Raw genomic sequence first — 22,932 nt, 5'->3', positions numbered from 1 at the left:
ATGAGTTCAGTAAAATAATGGAACTAAAGCCAGCCACGTCTATTGGAGCAGATTGTCTGCAGCCTCGGGACTTAAAAGAAGATGCTGCATAGATATTGTTTGCAATCTACCAAAATTCACTGGCGTCTGGAGAGATCCCAGCTGATTGGAAACCTGAAAATGTTTATTCCCCATATAAAAAAGAAGGGAGGCAAACAGCAGGATACTATAGACCAGTTAACCTAATATCTGTCGTTGGGAAATTGATGGAATTCATTATAAAGGAAGCAGTACCAGCACAGTTGCAAATTAATAATGCAGTCAAACAGAGTCAGCCTAGTTTTATGAAAGGGAAATCATGTTTGACAAATTTTCCTGAGTTATCTGCGGACGTACGAGCAGGTTGTTTTAGGGGAACCGGTGGTTGAGGTATATTTGGATTTACAGAAGGCATTCAATCAGATGCCAAGTAAAATGGTACTGCGAAAGATAATAGCTCAGGTGTTGGAGGTAACATATTATCATGGATAGAAGATTGGCTAAATAACAGAAACAGAGAGTGACTATAATTGAGTCATTATCCGCTTGCAAACAGTGAATAGTGAGGTGCCCCAGGGATCAGTGCTGGGGCCTCAACTATTTACAATCTAAATCAATGACTTGGATGAAGGGAACGAGTGTAATTTAGCCAAGTTTGCTGATAAAGCACAGATGGGTTTGAAAGCAAGTTCTGAAAATTAAACAAGAAATTTACAAAGGCTTATACATCGGCGAAGTAAACATTTGGCAGAAGCAATAAAATGCGTGAAATTGTGAAGTTATCCACTTGTCAGAAAACATAACAAAGCATATTATTACTTAAATTGAGAGAGATTACAAAATTCTGCAGTACATAAGGACCTTACGGTCCCTGTGCATGAAACAGAACAAAAGAGTATGCACAAGAGCAAGTAATCAGGAATGCTATCCTTTATTGTCAGGGGGATGGAGAATAAAAGCAGAGAAGTCCTGTTACAACTGTACAGGGTAGTGGTGAGGCCGCACCTAGCAGAGTACTGCTTACAGTTGTGTTCACCTTATTAAAACATTTCATAGAAGGAGCACTTGGTTGATTCTTGCAATAAAGGGGTTGGCTTATGATAAAATGGTGAGCAGATTTCGACTATTCTCATTGGAGTTTATAAGAAAGAGAGGGGATCCTATTTAAATAAATAAGATAATCAGGGGACTCACTCAATATGGTAGTTGCCGATAGGACGTTTCCACCAGTGGGGGAATCTAGAACTAGGGGGCTTACTTTAAGAATAAGGATTCGCCCATTTAGAACAGATCAGCAGAACGTTCTTCTCTCAGAGGGTCGGATATCTGTGGAATTAGCTGCCCCAAAGAGATGTGGAGGCTGAGTCATTGAATAAATTTAAGATGGTGATATACAGACTTTTGGACGATAAGTTAGTGAAGCGTTACGGGCACCCAGCAGGGAAGTGGAACTGAGTCCTAGATCTGACCAGCCTTGAACTTATTGAATGGTAGAGCAGTCTCCCAGGGGGAAAATGCCCTAAAACTGCTCCTATTTCTTATGCTTTTATTCCACTGGCCCTATTCTGCTGACCCCAACACAATACATACTTAGAACTATTAAAACAAACCCGCCGTGGATGCAAGGCGACATCGTTTCCTGGAAGGTATAAATCAACTGCGCCGAAAATGCAGAAACTACATAAAAAGATTCTATACAAGGAAATGTTTGTATGTCAAATGTAAGATTCGAAGCCACGTCTCCAGAGGAGACGACAATCTGACTGGAGAGCCTTAAACCGCTCAGCATTCCTGAGTTCATCATCCATACATCATTGTCCCTGGATTTACCCTCGAGGTAAATAAAACATATCATTCACTTCGCTAGCTGTTTCTGGAAGGCCGAATGGCTTTTAGTTTTATGAACCGCAGTGGTCACAGCACAGATCGCTGCAGAAGAGCACCTCCCATGGTTTACTACAATTACACCCTACTGTTTGTTCACTAATATATAACTAGCTAGCTATCCATTCTTCCATTTCCTTACATTCTATCATAGTTTTGCTGCATCCGTCTTTAAAGGGACACCATTTTCTCTTGCCTCTCCTATTCTATTAATATACTCAAATAAACATTTGTTGCTAACTTGTATATTCCTTGCACGTTATTTGACATCTGCTTTTATTACATTTGGCATCCCTTCAGCTTGGTCATACTTTGAGTTAAAAACGTGGTTTCTCTCTCCATTATGCCTCTGAAAAACAGTAACAATTGTAATCATATTACCTACATTATTAGCAAGACGCTCAGTTGATAACTGATTTTGGTCGATTGTTCATCGTCAAATCTAATTTGACAGGTTCCTTTTTCGGCTCCAATACCGATTGTAGAAACTGTCCCATCGACATTAAGAAATTCATTGCCTTTCCTGCTTAAACTTTTCTGCTTTTCTCAGGCTGTGAAATAAGCATCTCCCATTAACATGAAATAAATTTGTCGTGGAGCAAATATAATATAAATGTGCTACTGCCTTAGCACTATTATGAGGGATAAAGGAAATGTTTAGGTAATTGAGTTAGGCTAAATGAAGACAAAGTGCCGGCATCTGAAAGGATAGTTTTCGACGATGGCGGGTTATGGAGTGAAGAACAGGTTAAAAAATCGAGTAAAATGGGGTTTGAGGATAGAAAGGAGAATTTAAGAGTAAAGGACAGTTTATCGGGGTGGTTGTGGCTAATAGAGTCCCATGTTTTCCGTCCTGTTGACTGTGTGTATTGATGAATGGAATATAGACTGATTGTATCAAGATATAGAGCGGTTATCGCCGAAAATTGTCGTCAAAAAACCAAACTGTCAAACACGAAATCTGAGAGAGCAAAAAGTAACAATTTACCATAAAATCAACAGTGAATTTCTATCTTAGTTAAAAATTGTTAAAAATGTGAAAAATGTACATATACACTTGCACAATTTATATCTAAATATTCGACTCATATATACACACCGAATATTTATTTTACAACAGCGCACTCCTACATACCGACCTCGTTTATATCTTGCCCATGTTCTGGTGGCAGTTTTGACACAAGGCCACACATTGACCTTTTGCAATTTCCAGATTCTGTCCGTCCTGTTTCGCATATTCATCATTGTATGTGCTACAGTCCTTGAAATACTCAAAGTCTAAACAATGATCGTTTAACTGTTTGCAGATACAGTCGGTTCTGATTTGCATTGTACGATCGGATATCCTGCAGCCCGCTGAAAACAGGCGGTTAAACCGAGCAAGATTTCGGTTCTGGTGGTGAATGCTGCTTCTGACGGATTTCTTGGTGTCCTGCCGGTGGTGAGGATTGGAAAGCTCTTGTGTCACACTGAGTAAAACTGAAAGTCATCAATATAAGGAAGTCGCTCATGAATCCAATAGGGAGATCAGGAGAAAGAGAGGTTAGAATGTGGAACTAGCTAAAACAGGGAGTAGTTGAGGTGAATAGCAGATAGGCATTTAAGGAGGAACTGGATACGAACATGAGCGACATGGCAATCGAAGGATATGCTGCTAGACTTAGATGAAGTAGAGTTGGAGAATGATCCTGTGGAGCATAAACGCCTGAAAAGACCAATTGTGGCGAATGGCCTCTTCATGTCCTGTACTGCAGATGTAAAATATCTGAATACTTCATCGATCCATAACTGCTTTAGGCTCCAACACAAAATGCAATTATTTTCACGAAAGCCTGTAACTAATCTTATTTCCTTGACTCTCGAGGTCTCAGGTGCAAGGTGCAACTGCCTCCACAACCCACCGCCTCCCCCGCACCTCCGAAACTTCCAACATTTATCAATTCTACCGGAGCACTTATCGCGGGAGCAGCAATTCCTTTATTTTGCGATTTTGAAATAGGACAGTGACACTAATCTGTTTCTATCATTGACCATGTGTTTCGCTAATCTGCCGGTATTAGGCAGAGAGAGAGAGAGGGAGAATAGAGAAGGACGCAAGGGGAGAGATAATCCGAGGGGATGAGATGGACAAAGAGAGAGGCAGAGACATAAAGAGATTGGAACAAAGAGAGACAGAGTGAGCGAGAGAGGGGCAAAGACAGAGAAAGAAAAAAAAGGGAGAGGGACAAGGAGAGACAGAGAGAGCGAGAGAGAAGGACAAAGGCAGAGGCAGAGACAGAAAGGGAGAGGGACAGGGAAAGACAGAGCGAGCGAGAGATGGGCGAAAGACAGTGACAGAGGCAGATAGCGCGAGGGAGAAGGAGAGGCAGAGCGAGCGAGAGAGAGGGACAAAGGTAGAGACAGAGACAGAAAGGGAGCGGGACAACGAGAGACAGAGAGAGCGAGAGAGAGGGCCAAAGACAGAGACAGAAAGGGATAGTGACAAAGAGAGACAGAGAGAGCGAGAGAGAGGGCCACAGACAGAGTCAGAGACAGAAAGGGAGCGGGGCAAGGAGAGACAGAGCGAGCGAGAAAGAGGGCCAAAGACAGAGGCAGAGACAGAAAGGGAGTGGAACAAGGAGAGAGAGAGAGCGAGAGAGAGGGCCACAGACAGAGTCAGAGACAGAAATGGAGAGAGACAAGGAGAGAGAGAGAGAGCAAGTGAGTGGCAAAGACAGAGACAGAGACAGAAAGGGAGAGGGACAAGTAGAGACAGAGAGAGCGAGAGAGAGGGCCAAAGATAGAGGCAGAGACAGAAAGGGTGAGGGACAAGGAGAGACAGAGAGAACGAGAGAGAGGGCCAAAGAAAGCGACAGATAAAGAAAGGGAGTGGGACAAGGAGAGACAGACAGAGCGAGAGGGAGGGCCAAAGATAGAGACAGAGACAGAATGGGAGAGCGACAAGGAGAGTCAGTGAGAGCGAGAGAGTGGGCCAAAGATAAAGACAGAGACAGAAAGGGAGAGGGACACGGAGAGTCAGAGAGAGCGAGAGAGAATGCCAAAGACAGAGACAAAGACAGAAAGGGAGAGGTACAACGAGAGAGACAAACATCCTTATCAACCTATTGAATTGTTATCCCTCGCAGTTAGTAAATATGATGAACCAAATGACTTACATTTTGTCGCACCTTTCAGGATTCGAAACGTGAAAAAAAGTAATTGTGTTGGATCTTCGTGTTTCTGCCCTGGATTGGGGAAAATATAGCAAATTCACGGCAGTTTCTTTCTGACTATTTCTCTCTCTCTCCCTCACTCCCTCTCCCTCAGCCCACACCCTCCCGCCTCCCTCGCTCGCTCTCGCTCTCTCTCGCTTTCTGTCCGTTTGTTTTTCTCTCACGCACCCTCACTCTTTCTCTTTCTCCCCCACCTTCTTTCTCGATCTCGCTCTCTCTCTCTCTCTCTCTCTCTCTCTCTCTCTCTCTCTCTCTCGCTCTATCCCTTTCCGCCACTTTGTCACCCTCACTCTCCCTTGCACTATCCCTCATCCCTCTGTCTATTTGTTTCCCTCTCACTCACCCTCATTCTCTCATTTATTCTCACTCTATATCCCCCTCCATCACTATCTCTCTCTCTCTCTCTCTCTCTCTCTCACTCTTTCTCTCTGTTTCTCTCTCTCTCTGTCTGTTTCATGTCCTTCAAATCTTTGAACGTCTCTTCAAGTCTATCCTGACCAATTAATTTTATCCAGAAGCTATGAAGGTTAAAAGCCCCTATGATTATTGCCGTGCCTTTTTTACAAGTCTCCATTATTTCTTGATTTATACTCCGTCAAACCTTGCAGCTGCTCTTTGGAGGTCGATGGACTACGGCCAACAGCGACTTTTCGCCGTTATTGTTTCTTATCTCCACCCAAACTGATTCAATATCTTGATACTCAGAGCCAATATCGTTTCTCACGAACGCACTGATCCCATCTTTTATTAACATTGTTACCCCACCACCTTTTCCTTTTTGTCTGTCCTTCCGAAATGTCAAATACCCCTGAATATTTACTTTCCAGTCCCGGTCACGTTGCAACTACGTCGATATAATGACTATCAGATCATACTCATTTGTATCTATTTGTGCCGTCAACTGATCTGTTTTTTTATGAATGCAACGTGCATTTAGACAAAATTCTTTTAAAATTGTTTTTTTACTCTTTTTTCCTGCTTGTTTCCTCTGTCCTAAAAACTCACTTTGTACCTTTTTGCTTTTTAATTCAAAATCTACTCCCCTCCCTATTGAATCTATTCTAAGGTTCCCATCTCCTGCCAAACAAGTTTAAACCCTCCTCAACAGCACGAGCAACCACCGCCTACCCCCGGCCCACCGCAATGCGAGGTTATTACTTTTGGCTCTGTTGAGGTGCAACCCGTGCGGCTTGTACAGGTGCCAACTCCGCCAAAACCAGTCCAAATGTCTCAGGAAAATAAACCCTCCCTCCTGCACCATCTCTCCTGCTATGCATTCACTTGCTCTATCCTTCTATTTCTCGACTCGCTCGTTCGTAGCAACTGGAGTATTCCGGACATAACTACCTTTCTGGTCCTACTTTTTAACTTCTCTCATATTTCCCCAAACTCTGCCTGCAGACCTCACCCATCTTTCTCCCGATGTCATTGGTAACAGTATGGACAATGACCTCTGGCTGATGACCCTCCTCCAACAGAATGCCCTGCAGCCGCTCGGTGACATCCTTGCCTCCAGGAAATAAAATATTATTCTGGTGCCACATCTACGGTGGTAGAAACGCCTGTCTGCTCCCCTGATTATTGAAACCCCGACCAGTATACCTCTTCCATTCTTCTCTCTCCTCCCCTGTGCAGCTGAACCACCTTCGGTTCAGTGGATTTGGATGTGGCTGCAGTCGTCAGAGGCACTATCTCCACACAGGTGCTCAGAAGATAATATCTGTTGGCGAGCGAGATGGACTCGGGGGCTCGTGCACTACCTGCCGAGTCCTCCTATTCTGTCTTCTGATCAACCACTCCCTCTCTACCTGCACGCTCTTAAGCTGCGTCATGACCTCCTCTAGAAGGGAACTGGGTAAATAGTTGATGACGAACAATTTGCCGAGCTCTGGGAAAAGTATCTCATCCCATGCTTCTGTGATGCTACAATCCTCTCTCTCAGTGAGCTTGTATTTTCACCTGTAAACCTCACGGATTTAATTCCAGGCCGTGCCGGCAGGGATTTTCTCACATTTAGTGTGTTGGTTCTCTTTTTCTCCCTCTATCATTCATTATATTTCTCTCTGACTCTAACTTTCTTTCCGTGTGTCAGTGTCGCTTTATGTCTATCCCAGTTGCAGTCAATTTGTGTACGCTTTTCTCATTGGGGATCTGTTTATCCGTCCAAATATGACTTTCTCTCTGTCACTCTCTCCATCGCTCCCCATATTAGTTTACTCCATACCTTATGGTTTATGCCTTATGCGCTGGTTTAGTCTGAGATTGCTGATACTGGGTCGTTGATGTGCATTTTACATTATTCATTAAAATATGTTCAGTGTTGACGGGTAGATTACATGTTCTGTAGGTTAATGCAAGGGGTTTGTTGTCCAGTTACGGACGACCAGTTCAAAGCGTTATTTACCTAAGTGCTGTGTTTTGCAGTTCAGCTTTTCACCATCCACAGTTTTTACCAGATATATATCCTCCCATGTTTGCAGAGTATGCAGACGTGTAGTTTGCTCTGCATTGAAAGTTAAATTTTAAGTCTCCAAGCGATTTGCCAAATTTGCAAGTACTGCACTGCAGCGTGCCCATGACGAGATCGCCGAGTTGTTAAGGCGTTGGAATTAAAATCCAACTGATGTATGCCTGCGTGGGTTCCAATCCACTCCAAGTAAATGTTCAATTAATTGGTTTGAGAATTAGACGTAATGCTTGTTTGTATGAAAGCGTGGAAGCGGTCCATAATCTCTGCAAATGATGTATTTGTAATTCTCCCTTCGAGACAACGTTTCTTTATTTATAATAGGTGTTTGCCAATTTTCTGAACAAAGGAACAGGATTAGGCTATTTCGCCCCTTGTGCCTATTCGCCATTCTGTTAATTCTTGGCTGAGCTCTATCATAACTCCATCCATCTGCATTTGCTCCACATCATTTTAACCAGTGTCTAGCAAAAACTATCAATCTAAAATTAACATTTTTAATTGAGCTAGTATATCCTGCTTTTGTAGAAGATAAATCCATCACCCTTTGCGCGAAGAAGATTTTCCTAACTTCTCTGCCGAATAGCCTGTCTCTCATTTTAACATTATGTCCTCTTGTCGTAAACTCCCCCACGAACGGTGAAAAAAGCTTTATCTCTATCTTTCTTATCAATTAATTTCAAAACCTTAAAAATCTAAATAAAATCACCACTTAACCTTCTATATTCCAGGGAGTACAGGCCAAGTTTATGTAATCTCTCCTCATAATTTAACCCGTGGCATCCTGGTAACATTCTGATGAGTATGAACTGAACACATTCCAATCCAGCCTATCATTTCTAAGATTCCGTGCCCTTAAGGGGACTAGATATAATGGATAGAAACAGCTTATTACCCTTAGCAGAGGGCTCAACAATCAGCAGCCATACATTTATACTGATTAGAGAAGGTTTACAGGAGATGTGAATGGGAAATTTCCACACGCAGATAGTTGAGGCTGTGTAAAACGCACTACCTAAAGAGTGGTAGAGGCAGAAACATTTAGAACATTTCAAAAGTATTTGGATGTGCAACTGAAGTGCTGTAACGTGCAGGGTTATTGAGCTTAAGGTGGAAAGTGTGATTAGGCTGGATAACAGTGGCATGGACAGGTTGGACCGAAATTGCCTACTTCCATGCTGTAAACTTCTATGAATTTTTATATTCTATATCTTAGAGGACTACAGATATAGTCTAACTACATCTCTGTTCAGTTGAGAAGAAAAACTTCCATGGCTTTATAGTCTAACCCCTAGTTATAAAGCCTAAAATGCCATTAGTTGTTTCGAATATATTCGTAACTTGCTACTGCATTTTAGCGGTATGCGCACTGAGACTGCAAACCACTTTGGAAATCCATCCCTCCGAGCTGTGCTCCATTTAATTATTACTCGGATCTAATTTTTGTGATCTAAAATGGGTGACCATACAATTACCTGTTTGGAATCTATTTGCCAATGAATCGTCCATTCATTTAAACTATCAGTATATCTTTATAAGTATACGCTAATGTCTGTACAAATTACTATATCACCAATATTTGCATCATCGGCAAACTGGGATATCTGGCTGCCTGTTGTGCCTCCTTAATCTTTAAGAAATATAAAATGAAACAATTTCTTTAAAACTGACATTTTAAAACGTGCAATGCTTTGAAGCCCTGATAGGGTCTGTGCGAAGAGGAAGGTAGGAATAAGATTTCAGCTCGATGACTCATTTGATCCGACAAATATACATCATGCAAATGTGCGATATTTTCAAACAGCAAAGGCACGAGCTTGCATTCCCGTAGCATCTTTCACGAAGGTAGGATGACCCAACTGCTCGCCGTTGCTCAGTTTGAGTTCCGACAGGGCCCCCAGCCTCCAGACATCATTACAGCCTTGGTCCAAATATGGCCAAAAGTGATTAATTCTAAAATGAGGAGAGAGTGATTGTCCTTGACAACAAAGCAGCATTTGGTCGAATGTTTCAACAAGGAGGCTCCTAAGTTGAAGTCATCACGGGGTTAATCTCCACTGCAGAAGACATACCTAGCCTGAAAGAAGATGGTTGTGGGTGTTCGATGCCAATCATCTCAGCCCAGGCTACGCTGCAGGAATTCATCTTCACCTGCTTCATCAATGATCTGCCCTTCATCATAAAGTCAGAAGTGGGCATGATCGTTGAAGATTGATTTTTCCAACTCTAGTATCAACTCCGCAGAAAATGAAACAGGAAATATATTATCTTTACATTATTGTGGCGTGGTGAAAATCATGGAACTCCTTCTATAACAGCACATTGGTAGTAACATCACCTCAGTGACAGAACCATAAAACCATAGAAATTTAGAGCACAGAAGGAAACCATTTAGCCCATCGTGTCCTTGATAGCAGACAAAGCACGAGATTTTCAGGGTGCGGTGGTCAATTGGTAAGGTGTCGGTCTCAGAGACCATCTGGGCCGATCGAGATTATATCATGTTAAATGCGACATTTTAAAGCATTTGCCTTTTTATATAACAAAACACTTCATTATTTTGAACTTATGTCATAAATCGCCTCTAAACGTTTTATATTCAAATGAGAAAAATCTTTCTGACAGGTGCTGGTCCGATTATCCCAATATGTATGAAAATTTAAATCCCGTATTAAAACCACACTGTCTTGACGACACGTTTGTCTAATCTCCACATTTATATATTCTAGTGCTTGACAGCTGCGACTAGGGGGCCTATGCACAACTCCCACTATTGTCTTCAATCCTTTCCTATCTCTTAATTCTACCCGTAAAATCTCCACGTCTGGTTTATCTGAAGTTAGATCCTCGCTTAGAACTGAGTCATAGAAGCATAGTTATTTACAGCATGGAAGAAGGATATTTCGGCCATCCGGGCAACGCGGCCAACAAAGAGCTATTCAGCAGAATCCCATGTTCCAGCTTTTAGTTCGTAGCCCTGTAGATTATTGCACTTCAAGTGCATATCCAAGCATGTTTTAAATGTGGTGAGCGTTTCTGCCTCCAGCACCATTTCAGGCAGTGAGTTCCAGACTCCCAACTTGCTCTGGTTGAAGACATTTCCCGGCAAATCACCTTTAAACTTGCTACCAATGACTTTAAATCTATGTCCCCTGTTTGTTGACCAATCTGCTCAGAAAAATAGGTCCTTCCTGTCCAGTCTCTCTCTACCCCTCATAATTTTGAACACATCAATAATGTTTCCCCTCAGCTTCCTATGTTCCAATGAAAACAAACCTAGCCTACCGAATCATTACTCATAGCTAAAATTCCCCAGTCGAGGCACATCCTCGTAAATCTCTTTTGAACCTTCTCTAGAGCAATTACATCTTTCCTGCAATGACGTCTACGCAGTCTTCTAGCTGCAGCCCAAGTAATGTTTTATATAGCTCAAGCATAACTTCACTGCTCTTGTACAATATACCTCGGCGAATAAAGGTAAGTATGCAACATGCCTTCTCAAACAGCACGTTTTCTTTGAAACCTGAAACAGGGAGTCAATGATGTAAATCCTACAACAACAACAACTTGCATTTATGTAGCGTCTTTAACAGAGTAAGACGTCACACGGCGCTCCACAAAAGCTTCAGACAAATCAAATGACACTGAGACGGAGCCACATAAAATAAAAATTACGGCAGATGCCCCAAAGCTTGGTTTTAAGGAGCATCCATTTTGACATCTTTTTGACACACCCGAGGACAGGAATATTAATCAGTGTTATTTCCTCTAGGTCTGAAAGATGTGAGAAGTTGACTTTTGAATTGGACCCATGGGTGTCGATTTCATACGATTACATAGGATAGTCAATGGAAAAACAGGCTATTCGGCCCAAACTGTCAATGTCGACGTTTGTGGTCCACTGGAACATCCTCCCCTCTTTCCACATCCAGCACGATCAGCATAGCCCTCCATTCAGTTGTCCCTCATATATTTATCTAACCGCTACTTACATGCATCTATAATATTTGATTCAACTACTCTGGTGGTAGCGAGTTCTACATCCTTACCACTCTCTGGCTAAAGAAGATTCTTCTTAATTCCCAATTTGATTTGTTGCTGATTTTTCTTAAATTGATGGTCTCTAGTAGTGGCGTGGTCAATTAGTTCGTTGCGTGCAATCTTATATTCGTTCATGTAATTCTGCCGAAAAATCAACCGTCTATTGCAGTCACTCATCTGAAGTAAAGGAAGGCTGTTTGCTTTAAGAATCTAATGGCACGTTTTCATCATTAACCATCTGGTTGCATGGGCAGAGCAAGCTGTGTCGTGGACTTTCTTGCACATTATTTCTCTTTGTGCACAAGAAGCAGGAGATTGAATGACTGACAGAAGAATTAGGAACAGGAGTAAGCCATCTAGCCCCTCGAGCATGCTCCGCCACTCAACAAGATCATGGCTGATCTGGCCGTGGACTGTACTCCTCTGACCCACCCGCTGCCAAAAACCCTTAATTCCCTTTTTTGGATAAAAATCTATCTATCTGTGATTTGAATACATTCAATCAGCTAGGCTCAACTGCTTCCCTGGGCAGATAATTTCACAGATTCACAACCTTCTGGGAGACGAAATTCCTTCTCAACTCGGTTTTAAATTGCCTCCCCCTTATTTTGATGCTGTGCCCGGAATTTCTAGTCTCCCCGACCAGTGGAAACAACCTATCTGCCTCTATCTTGTCGATCCCTTTCATTATTTTAAATGTTTCTCTAAGATCACCATTCATCATTCTGAACTCCAACGAGTAAAGACCCAGTCTATTATCATAAGGTAAACCCCTCCTCTCCGGAATCAGCCCAGTGAATCGTCTCTGTACCCTCTCCAAAGCTAGTATATTCTTCCTTAGGTAAGGTGACCACAACTGCATGCAGTACTTCAGGTGCGGGCTCACCAATACCCTATACAGTTGCAACAGGACCTCCCTGCTTTTTCACTCCATCCCTCTCGCAATGAAGACTAACATTCCATTCGCCTTCCTGATTAACTGCTGCACCTGCAAACTAACTTTTCGGGATTCATGCACGAGGAGCCCCAGGTCCCTCTGCACCGCAGCATGTTGTAATTCCTCCCCATTCAAATAATATTCCCTTTTACTGTTTTAATCCAAGGTGGATGACTTCACATTTTCCGACATTGTATTCCATCTGCCAAACCTTACCCATTGGCTTAACCTGTCTAAATCTCGTTTCAAACTCTCTGTGTCCTCTACACACCCACTTTCCCACTAATCTTTGTGTCATATTTCCCCACAAGTGGACCCACTCTGTATCTACGCTATCAAAACCTTTCAAGATATTAAGGAGCTCTATTAGTTCACCACTCAGGCTTCTCATTTCATGACAAAATACATTGAGCTTGTCGATTCTTTCCTGATAGTATACCATCTTCTCTGCACCCTATCCAGTGTCTTGCTAGTTTATTTTATAATATGGCGACCAGAATTGCACACAGTACTCCTAATGTGGTATAACTGTAGAGAGTTCGATATTGGTCATTTTGAAACCGGCTTGGCGAGGCTGCCTGGTCTATTTAAAAGGGGCCCGCACCTCATCTTTTGAGGAGACAGTTCACAGGCATCCTGTAGTAACTGAAGGCCGTTTGCTTACAGAAGCTGATTGTACATTTTCAACATTGTTGATCTGGGTGCACGGGCAGGACACGTCGTGACAGGGACTTGTTGCAGCGTAATTGTGTATGGATGCAAAAAGCCTGAAATGGAATAGTTGAGTTGTGCTAGATGGCAGACGAGAGGTTAAGGCGATGGAGTGCAAATCGATTGTGTCAATTTACTTTGTTAAGCGTTTGTTGCTGATAAACCTTCCAAGCATTTGACTGAATATTACATAAATTAGGCTTTGAATCCAAATCTTATCAAAACTGTAATTTCCTGGTACCATTATGGTACATATCAGAAATAAACACCTTATCCATTATGCTGCGCGCTCAATGACTAAGTCACGGTGATTTCTTACGTTTTTCTTGATATGCCAACTGAATTTACTGACTGGAAGAATTGTATTAACTCCACGTGATCGGATCGGCTCATCCTTGTGCCGAATTGCGAGTGGTGCGAGCAAATTCTGGAACTGAGTCATTACTGTTCTTTAAGGAAGGATAAATGCCGCCTACACGTCCTGCTATACACGTGGGCAGAGTCCCATCCAACTCCCATGATGCTTAATCCCCTCTTCGTGGGACTGGAGAACCATTTTCAAGATGGAGGCTCATGGTCGACTCAGCAGAAAGTGGATGTTCTGCGTGTTCTTTCAGCCAGCTTCCAACTGGCATCCAACTGCCGTGCGAGCATTGCTGACTATTCCAATACAACAATATTGGAATGTCTTTACAAAACTAGTTTTGAAACGTGACCTGTATTATCCAATAAGATTTTGAAGCATTAATAGCTTTATATTGTCGTCTGTGTCGGCATCCACTTGAGGCACACTCTACGTTAAGACAACTATATGCGGTGCTGCTTTATTTCACTGCGAGCGCGAAGGGACATGTCTGTGAGGATATTTGCCCCTAATTTACACCATTCCTGTCCTATAGTCCACGTCTTTCGATACCCATTGCTGACCTTGTTGCTGGTTAGATCATCCCAGGCAGTCCATTTAAAAGTGAGAATCCAATCAGCGAAAAGCAGAGAAATATAAGAGGCAGAGACAGGAGAGATAGAAAGAAGCATGCGAAGACAATAACAGAAAAGATCATTGCAGCTTGAGGGGAATCTTTTTGCTCTCTTGAAATGTTGTAATGCGTAAAGGATAATTGGGCGACAGTTTAAACGTGCCTCCTGCCCTGGCGGATCTCTCAGGCTCTGCGAGAGGGAAATGCAGCCCGGCAGCTACAGCTCTTACTTATTCAAGCACTGAACGGAGCTTCAAACAGTGTAGCGGAGAGCAGGTAAACCTGAGTGGATTTCAGGCCCAAAACATTAAACCTTCCGGCTATCGCAGACAGTTGTGGTTTGCTGCAAACAATTACTTTCCAGCCCCGGAACAAGCCAATCCTATCCTGCAGGGCTATGGGGAGAGGACAGGGGAGAGGAACTAGCTGAGAGCTGGCACGCTCTCGATTGGACGAATGGCCTCCTGCTCAGCGGTAACCATTCTATTAATTTACTTTTGGACTTTGATGGGATTCGAATCAATAAGTTTGAATGTTTCTGTGGAACTGAATCAGCGAGAAGTCCAATGCACGAGCCATTGCAACACTGAGCACAACATTTTTAGTGAAATGTTCAGGAAAATCATTGTTTCTTTTGAATGTGGTGCAGGAATTATGTGGAGATAACCAAAGCGTTTACATATCTTCTCTTTGAAATCGAGTGTTTTTCCGGCCCATTATTATTTACATCAGAGTTATTGATTAAATGTCAAAACGCCTCCACTCCATCCCACATATATGTAAATTTTTCATCCTCCGTTGCAATATTGCGTGCTGGAATAACACAGTGAATATGTAGGTAACATTTGGGGATACATCAATTGTACCTTCGATTACTGTCGAAATGTCACAAGCAAAGCGATCACCTGTACTAGGTGAGGCTCGAGCTCACAACCTCGGCATTTCTAGGTGCTTACACTGTCATATAAGTACTGTGCCATATCCAATTCCGTCGCTGGAGTTATGTGCTGATGCTGTGTGGTATTAGTGCTTCCACAATACAGCTGCCTATTCAACCTGTCTTATAATTCCTCCCCTAAAAATCTATCGAGGTTGGGGCAATTGACATTTTCAAGTTTCGCATTGATCGATTTTTGTTAGGCAAGGATATGAAGATTTATGGAATCATTGCAGACAAATGGAATTAAGAATTAGTTAAAAGGGACAGAAACAGAAACAGCTGCAAACAAACGGAGCATTTTATTCATATTGAACAGCAACAATATAGGTGCCGTGCGCAACTATGCTGTGGTCAGAGAAAAACGCCCGAAGCTTCCGAAACTCCTGTGGCTTTTCTGTGGCTCTATTTCCTCTCTTCCCTTCCTCCTGCAAGCTGCCAGTTTTTAAACCTTGTTTTGAATGTTGCTCTGGGCGAGGGCATTCCACATTCTCAGAACCATCTCTACCGTTTCATTTCTTGATTTCTATGTTTATTAATTATGAAACTCCTTGATCTACAATGGTAGCGCTTGCGACAATATATTAAAAGGCGGCTTATTGGAAACACGTTGTGATCATAGTTTGGTTTTGTACATAATTGAACCTATATCACTTAAGAGTGAATGTTATATTTACAATAAACTATATCGTCTAATAAATGTTGGTTCATTCGCTCCCTAGTGCCAGATGAGGAATTGTTTGATCCCCTCATTTATTTCATGTGGGGAACAGGCACGGGTACTCATTCAGAAATAACCCCCAGATTGACACTGAGATAACCGCAGCAAGAGAGACAGACAGCAGCTTGGTACATGGCGGAAAAGACAAGAGAGATGGATAAATAGGAAACGGCCTCAAACTCTGAAAAGTACAAACATCACATGCAAATGCATTGGCTGCTCTAGGTGAGGCTCGAACTCACAACCTCGGCATTTCCCGGGCCTGTACTGCTTTATAAGTACCGCGCGCTAACCGGTTGCGCCACTAGAGCTTCACATCTTGGAGTTTTAGTGCTCCCTTCATATAGCTGCCTGTTCCATCTGTCTTACGAGGAAGAAGGCAAAGAATCATCGAATCATTCAACACAGAAGGAAGCTGTTCATCCCACCGTGACTGTGCCGACTCTCTGCAAGAAGCCTTCAGTTATTGAGACTCCATAGATTTTCGCCATAGACGTGTTTTATTTTTTGTATAATGTTTTGTTATTTGTAATGAATTTGGATGTCCGTGCGGCAAATTTATAAATATATTTGTGCATCTATCTGTGAGTTGTAAATTAAATTTTGCAGAACATTGAAAATCAAATTATTTGTGTTCATATATGTGTTATTCTAAATGTATTTGTTTTTATGTCTGTTTTCTTTATGAATCTATCTCTAAGTATCTCCGTGCTATAATTGTATTTACGTTTATTTGCGAGGTGTTTACAGGTAACATAGATACAAAGATATACACAGAAAATACATATATAACAAACACAGATGCTCCACAATACTATTATAAATAACTTTGTTGCATTCAAATACATAAACACTAACACAGATATACAAAATATATTTTGTATCCCACAGAACAATTTGCAACTTAACACAGAGACACCAAAATATATTTAGAGCTATCTCTGATCAAATAATATTTTACTCCTTACGGTCCTCAGCAAATTCTGCTGTGCCTGTGTTTCCTCTGCTTGTGCTCAGTGAAAGGGAAGTTTTAGCCGAACCGGGGTTTATCGTTTCCCAAGGATGGGCTGATGTGCGCTGTCTGAGGCCACGTTCACTGCTATCATTAAAATATAAAAATCATCTGGACTTGTGAATAAAGGCATAATCACAACATCTACAGATGTTTCATCCTGGTACACATATCCATTGCCAAATTAGTTCAACCCCTCACCCGCCCCAGTTGTTAAACTTCCAGCGAGGGCATTGGTCCAAACTCTATTGTAGTACAACCCGACCGACTGGAACAGGTCCCTCCTGCGCCAGAACTGGTCCCAATGCCCCAGGATTCTGTAGCCCAACCTCGTGCACCGTTTATCCAGATATACGTTGCTATTTCTAAACTCAATAGCGCGGGGCACTGGGAATAATCCATAGAATTCCTTTGTGGTCCTGCTCATTAATTTCCTCAATTGCACCTGAAAATCTGATTAAAGGAACTCATCCCCTTGTTTACTTATGTCATTGGTTAGCACATAGATCACGACTTATTCTGCTCCCTTTCGCCCCTGAAAATGTTCTGCACCCACTCAGTGATGTTCTTTACCTGGCAGAAGGGAGGATACATACCACGCATGACGCACGTTTGCCGTGCAGAAAGGTACTGACATTCGAATCCCCAATGACGTCAACATATGTTACTTTTTCGTTTCAGAAGCAAAGAACTGCGAATCTTGTAAATCTGAAATGAAATTAGAAAATGTTGGATATATTCAGCCAGTCAGGTGGCATCTATGGAAAGTTTACTGATGACGGCGTTGTGATTAAATTTGATTGAAGTGAAGCGTCAACAATGCAATCCAGATGCGGTCCGATATTGTAATCCCAAAGCACCAGTTTGTGAGTATTGAAACCAATGCGGTTACCAAGCATTAATCTGGGAGCTAAATTGTTGTTGTTGTTCTGGTAAAGTCGCAACAGCAGAGGACTGCAATGAAATATCCAAGTATTTAAGATAAATATATGTTTTACAATTAATAAAACGAGCCAGTTCCAAAAGACATTCAATCTTCAAAACGGTTAACTTCCACGTTTAATTTCCGCCATGTCTGCCGGAGTAAAACACAGGTATTGGCTGTTTTTATTAATTGCAGTCCATTGCTGTTGCGACGAGTTTACTTTGAACATTCTCCCTTTAAACATTCTCACAGAGGCCGCCTGACTGGTTCACGAGTTCTCGACATCAATGTTTACTCACCCCTGTGACCGCCACCTAGTGCTTAGGATGCAGCGCTCGCTCCTTGTCGGCACATGTTCGACGCCCATTCCGGGATTTATTAAATTAAAATGAAGCTTAATAAATTAATTTCATAACATGCTGTGAAAGATTTATAATTATTGCAATCGCCATTGACAACTTGTCACGTTCTGTTTCAGACTGATGGAAATACGTGGCAACAGAGAGCCTGCCAAACTTCCAACAATTGAGGTCCATAAGGGCACGTACGATAAAGCACGCACCCGTCGAGGCCCCTCAAGTGCGCTTCTCAGAGCGTGACGTGCCTGCGCCGAAAACTGGCACTGGGACAGTCAAAATGCCTTGTGACAGATCCGACGCATCTCCAAGAGAAGGGTGCTTGAGGTCGGAGATTTGCGCAATTTTCTCAATTCTTGCCTGGAAGATCTCCTTCAAAATCTTACACCTGGTAAAGGTGATAGAGAGATTGATAGGCAGGGGGAGACAGTTACGTGCATGTCACAGAAAGAGAGAGACAGACAGGTGGTTTTGATGCAGAGGAGACAGTCCTGAGAGAAAGAAAGCGAGACAGAGATTTTGAAAGGGAGAGAGAGAGACAGACTAGGGGGAGGGGAGACATAGAAACATAGAAAATAGGTGCAGGAGTAGGCCATTCGGCCCTTCTAGCCTGCACCGCCATTCAATGCGTTCATGGCTGAACATGCAACTTCAGTAGCCCATTCCTGCTTTCTCGCCATACCCGTTGATCCCCCGAGTAGTAAGGACTACATCTAACTCCTTTTTGAATATATTTAGTGAATTGGCCTCAACAACTTTCTGTGGTAGAGAATTCCACAGGTTCACCACTCTCTGGGTGAAGACGTTTCTGCTCATCTCGGTCCTAAATGGCTTACCCCTTATCCTTAGACTGTGACCCCTGGTTCTGGACTTCCCCAGCATTGGGAACATTCTTCCCGCATCTAACCTGTCTGAACCCGTCAGAATTTTAAACGTTTCTATGAGGTCCCCTCTCATTCTTCTGAACTCCAGTGAATACAAGCCAAGTTGACCCAGCCTTTCTTGATAGGTCAGTACCGCCATCCCGGGAATCAGTCTGGTGAACCTTCGCAGCACTCCCTCAATACCAAGAATGTCCTTCCTCAGGTTAGAAGACCAAAACTGTACACCATTCTCCAGGTGAGGCCTCACCAAGGCCCTGTACAACTGTAGCAACACCTCGCTGCCCCGTAATCAAATCCCCTCGCTATGAAGGCCAACATGCCATTTGCTTTCCTAACCGCCTGCTGTACCTGCATGCCAACCTTCAATGACTGAAGTACCATGACACCCAGGTCTCGTTGCACCTCCCCTTTTCCTAATCTGTCACCATGCAGATAACAGTCTGTCTCTCTGTTGTTACCACCAAAGTGAATAACCTCACATTTATCCACATTATACATCATCTGCCAAGCATTTGCCCACTCATCTAACCTATCCAAGTCGCTCGCTAGCCTCATAGCATCCTCTTCACAGCTCACACTGCCACCCAACTGAGTGTCATCCGCAAATTTTGAGATACTACATTTAATCCCCTCGTCCAAATCATCAATGTGCCTGACAATTGATATTTAGAGGTGCAAGTACTGAAATATCTGCTAATCCCCCTGTTTTTGATGGTCAGAATTCCCCTGTTTCTGAAACTCCTAATTTCCATGTACCCGGAGCTCTGAATTCCCCATGTTTCAAGAGCTCCTCATTCCTCTGTTTCCGGAGCTCCTTATCCCTCTGTTTCAGGAGCTCCTAATTCCCCTGTTTCTGGAGCTCCTTATCCCACTGTTTCTGGAGCTCCTAATTCAGCTGTTTCTTGAGCTCCTTATCCCTCTGTTTCTGGAACTCCTTATGGATCTGTTTCTGGAGATCCGAATTCTCCATTTTCTTGCATTTCTCATTTATCTATTTCAGCAGCTTCTAATTCTCCAGTTTCAGGTGCTCCTCATTTCCCTGTTTCAGGAACTCCAGATTATCCTCTTTCTGGCGCTCCAATTGCACTGTTTCTGCAGCTCCTCGTTCTACTGTTTCAGTAGTATCTTTGTCCCATGTTTTGGAGTAAATAATGCCCCTGTCACTGGTCCTCATAATTCCCCTGTATCAGGTGATCCTAGTTCACCTCTTTTTTCAACTGCTAACTCTCCTTTTCTGCTGTTCCTAATTACCCTGCTTTATAACTTAAAGTGCTGGAGCTCTTAATTTTCCTCTTCCTAATTACCCTATGTCTGGCGCTCCTACTTTCCCTGATTATGATGCCCTCTTTTAACTTCCCAGTAATTGGAGCTAAGAATTCCATTTTAACTGTAGCTGTCTCGTAATTTCCCTGTTTATGGAGCTCTCTACTAATTTTCAGGTTTCTGTTACGGTCTCCTAATTGCCCCGTACCTGGAGTTGCTAATTCCGCTGTTTCTGTTGATCCTAATTCCCCGTATTTCTGGAGATCCTAATTCAACTGTTTCTTGATCCTATTTCCCATCATTCTAGGGCACTCTCATTCCGTTTTTTCTGGAGATCAACCAATGCTGATGTTTCTGGAGCTCCTAATTACCTTGTTTCCGGATCTCCGAATTCCTGTGTTTCCGGAGCTCCTAGTTCCCCTTTTCTGCTGCCCCATCCCAATTCATTCTTTTTATGAATATCCTAACTCCGCTGTTTCAGCAGCTCCTACTTCTGCTGTATCTGGTGCATTTAATTCCACGTGTGTACACAACCTGAACTAATGAAAGCCGTTTGCTTTAACAAGCTGATGGCACATTTTCAACATTGTCGATCTGCTTGCATAGGCAGGACAAACGGTGAAGTGGACATTCTTGCAGAATATTTCTGTTTGGATGCAAAAAGCAGGACATTGAATGCCTAGCGTTGATTCAAACGGGAGAGGAGGTGGCCCAGAGTTTAATGCGAATAACTGCTAATCCATTGTGATCGGCATGCGTGGCTCCGAATCCCATACTCGTCCTTATTGTGCAAAACGTTTGAATCCTCTTGTTGTTTTGTCAATCACATAAAACCTCATGGTCTAATTTGCATTTTACTGCCAAGGATGCTGTACTTTGGTTATGTCATGTCTCAAATGAATATAGGGCCTGTAATTCCAGCCTCACTGGGTCTGCACGGAGTAATTACGCAACCGGCAAGGACCCACAAAAGCCCTTCTTTGGCGTGCGAGGCGCATGCACTGAAAACCAGGTTTTCCAATGTCAAATTCTTGCTTGTCAGACACATCGCTTCTTCAGGAGAATGACAATCGCGTGAGTATGTACTATTCGCCCATCAATTGACCAGCGAATGTCCTTAAATTGTTTGCGCCTGGGAAAAGAAGGTGCATAGCCTGCTTTTATCAGCGTAAGTGTTTTATAACATGTAAAAAATATAAAAACATATAGAAATAAAATGTAATAACATTTTTATGTATGAAAACTCTGTCCACTAAGGAAGGTTTATTTTAAACCCTAAATAACAACATTTAAAAAAATCCGAATAATATATTTTTTTCCAACACATTTGTTAACTTAAATTTAAATTAATATTACATACGTGAGGTGTTTTTTTTTACTTTTATGTGTGTTTGGGTGATGGGGGCGTTTTCATTCGTAATACTGAGAATCCCTACTTCCCAGATGCTATTATTACGAATGATAATACTGTACCTTCATTGGCTGTCCAGAGCCACGTGAATCCAGCTTCTCCCTCCGCAACTCCAAGACGTGAATGCACTGCGAATCGCGGGAAGAGAAGGTCTCAGATGCGGAGGGTGCAGGAGCAAAAGGTAGGTGTGGAACGTTTTCACTATTTGCAGCCGAGCGCCTGGGGTAAGCCGAGCACAATGACTTCAGGCCCAATATATTCATCAAAGGTAAAATTTACATTCTGATGTTGTTATTCGCATGACTATGGAGAGGGGAACTAATTTGTCGGCTCTCTCAGAGACACAGCACAGCCACGTTGGGCCGAATAGCTGTCTTCACTACCGTCAGAATATGCCGCTTTAATATAGAATGGGTTACGCACTTTACTGTCGGCTGCTCGTTGGTCGAGGGATATGAATCTCTCTTTGTGATATTCACAGTGGAAATGCGAGAGGTCACCCATCAGTTTGTGTCTGTCTAAACCGATTTGCTGTCAGTCCAGGATCAATCTGTGTCTGTTTTCAAAGCGATTTGCTCTCAGTCCCGGGTTATTCTGGGCTGTTTTAAAATTAAAGAACTTTCAGTCCAAGAATATTCTGTATCTGCTTCACAGGGATTTGCTTACAGTCCCGCAAATTTCTGTGTCTGTTTAAAAGGGATATGCTATCAGTCCCAGATCATTTTGTGTCTGTTTAAAAGGGATGTGCTGTCTATTCCAGATTTCAAATTTCAAATTTCAAAAACTGCCTTTGGAGGGTGTCGGAATTTTAGTTTGTTTGTGAGTTTGTGTAAGAGAGAGAGGGAGAGAGTGCAAACAAATTGTGCGATCGTGCATGGCATTTCATATCATGTGTGAAAAAAGGCATTACATGGAATTTGAAGACTTGCCGTTTTGCTTGAACACTCCTTCGTGGAATATCTTACAGGAGAAGAATCTACTGTGGGATCTTGCCATTCCACATCTGAAAAAATGCAAAAAACACAAGTTAGAAACATACGGATTTCAGCCAGGGCTTGCGTGTGGGCTTTGTTACATGATGAATTTAACCACCTTATTTTCAAATTCAAATCAAATCAAAACAGGACAATACAAAACATGACTGACTGACTGACTTTGTTTTTATATATATATATA

At 42.5% G+C, this 22,932-nt stretch overlaps 1 non-coding gene across 1 annotated transcript; it reads right to left on the bottom strand.

Annotated features, from left to right (window-relative positions):
* Positions 1-16,122: 16,122 nt before the first annotated feature.
* trnai-uau (transfer RNA isoleucine (anticodon UAU)) lies at positions 16,123-16,216 on the bottom strand. Its single transcript has 2 exons — positions 16,179-16,216; positions 16,123-16,158 (listed from the first exon to the last, which is right to left on the bottom strand). It is a non-coding gene; the product is annotated as a tRNA-Ile (tRNA).
* Between the last annotated feature and the right edge of the window lie 6,716 nt (positions 16,217-22,932).

The sequence above is a fragment of the Pristiophorus japonicus genome, unplaced genomic scaffold (assembly GCF_044704955.1).
Source record: "Pristiophorus japonicus isolate sPriJap1 unplaced genomic scaffold, sPriJap1.hap1 HAP1_SCAFFOLD_70, whole genome shotgun sequence".
Classification (NCBI taxonomy): Eukaryota; Metazoa; Chordata; class Chondrichthyes; family Pristiophoridae; genus Pristiophorus; species Pristiophorus japonicus.
The sequence above is the reverse complement of the archived record's forward strand: the minus strand, read 5'-3'. Positions and strand labels throughout refer to the sequence as shown.